The sequence below is a fragment of the Oncorhynchus keta genome, chromosome 18 (genome assembly GCF_023373465.1).
Source record: "Oncorhynchus keta strain PuntledgeMale-10-30-2019 chromosome 18, Oket_V2, whole genome shotgun sequence".
In the NCBI taxonomy this organism is placed as follows: Eukaryota; Metazoa; Chordata; class Actinopteri; order Salmoniformes; family Salmonidae; genus Oncorhynchus; species Oncorhynchus keta.
The window spans coordinates 46,768,763-46,770,718 of record NC_068438.1 but is presented as its reverse complement, the minus strand read 5'-3'; positions in this window follow the sequence as shown (position 1 = coordinate 46,770,718).

Genomic DNA, 1,956 nt, shown 5'->3' with positions numbered 1-1,956 from the left:
CTGTAACTTTTATTGGATGAATAGTGGAAGATATTCCAGTCTGTGCTAGCGAAACAGTCCTGTAACTTTTATTGGATGAATAGTGGAAGATATTCCAGTCTGTGCTAGCGAAACAGTCCTGTAACTTTTATTGGATGAATAGTGGAAGATATTCCAGTCTGTGCTAGCGAAACAGTCCTGTAACTTTTATTGGATGAATAGTGGAAGATATTCCAGTCTGTGCTAGCGAAACAGTCCTGTAATTTTTATTGGATGAATAGTGGAAGATATTCCAGTCTGTGCTAGCGAAACAGTCCTGTAATTTTTATTGGATGAATAGTGGAAGATATTCCAGTCTGTGCTAGCGAAACAGTCCTGTAACTTTTATTGGATGAATAGTGGAAGATATTCCAGTCTGTGCTAGCGAAACAGTCCTGTAACTTTTATTGGATGAATAGTGGAAGATATTCCAGTCTGTGCTAGCGAAACAGTCCTGTAACTTTTATTGGATGAATAGTGGAAGATATTCCAGTCTGTGCTAGCGAAACAGTCCTGTAATTTTTATTGGATGAATAGTGGAAGATATTCCAGTCTGTGCTAGTCCTGAAACAGTCCTGTAACAGTTTTATTGGATGAATAGTGGAAGATATTCCAGTCTGTGCTAGCGAAACAGTCCTGTAACTTTTATTGGATGAATAGTGGAAGATATTCCAGTCTGTGCTAGCGAAACAGTCCTGTAACTTTTATTGGATGAATAGTGGAAGATATTCCAGTCTGTGCTAGCGAAACAGTCCTGTAACTTTTATTGGATGAATAGTGGAAGATATTCCAGTCTGTGCTAGCGAAACAGTCCTGTAACTTTTATTGGATGAATAGTGGAAGATATTCCAGTCTGTGCTAGCGAAACAGTCCTGTAACTTTTATTGGATGAATAGTGGAAGATATTCCAGTCTGTGCTAGCGAAACAGTCCTGTAACTTTTATTGGATGAATAGTGGAAGATATTCCAGTCTGTGCTAGCGAAACAGTCCTGTAACTTTTATTGGATGAATAGTGGAAGATATTCCAGTCTGTGCTAGAGAAACAGTCCTGTAACTTTTATTGGATGAATAGTGGAAGATATTCCAGTCTGTGCTAGCGAAACAGTCCTGTAACTTTTATTGGATGAATAGTGGAAGATATTCCAGTCTGTGCTAGCGAAACAGTCCTGTAACTTTTATTGGATGAATAGTGGAAGATATTCCAGTCTGTGCTAGAGAAACAGTCCTGTAACTTTTATTGGATGAATAGTGGAAGATATTCCAGTCTGTGCTAGCGAAACAGTCCTGTAACTTTTATTGGATGAATAGTGGAAGATATTCCAGTCTGTGCTAGCGAAACAGTCCTGTAATTTTTATTGGATGAATAGTGGAAGATATTCCAGTCTGTGCTAGCGAAACAGTCCTGTAACTTTTATTGGATGAATAGTGGAAGATATTCCAGTCTGTGCTAGCGAAACAGTCCTGTAACTTTTATTGGATGAATAGTGGAAGATATTCCAGTCTGTGCTAGCGAAACAGTCCTGTAATTTTTATTGGATGAATAGTGGAAGATATTCCAGTCTGTGCTAGCGAAACAGTCCTGTAACTTTTATTGGATGAATAGTGGAAGATATTCCAGTCTGTGCTAGCGAAACAGTCCTGTAACTTTTATTGGATGAATAGTGGAAGATATTCCAGTCTGTGCTAGCGAAACAGTCCTGTAACTTTTATTGGATGAATAGTGGAAGATATTCCAGTCTGTGCTAGCGAAACAGTCCTGTAACTTTTGGTAGTTACCTGTAAATGACCTGCACTGTAAAGGGGTTGCCGTGAATTTGACAGTATCTTACAGGCAGCTCTGTGGCAAGAATAATTCTGTATACCTACAGTAATATATAAATATGGTATCCAAGTAAATACTATGTAATGACATACAGTACAATACCATAAAATCTACT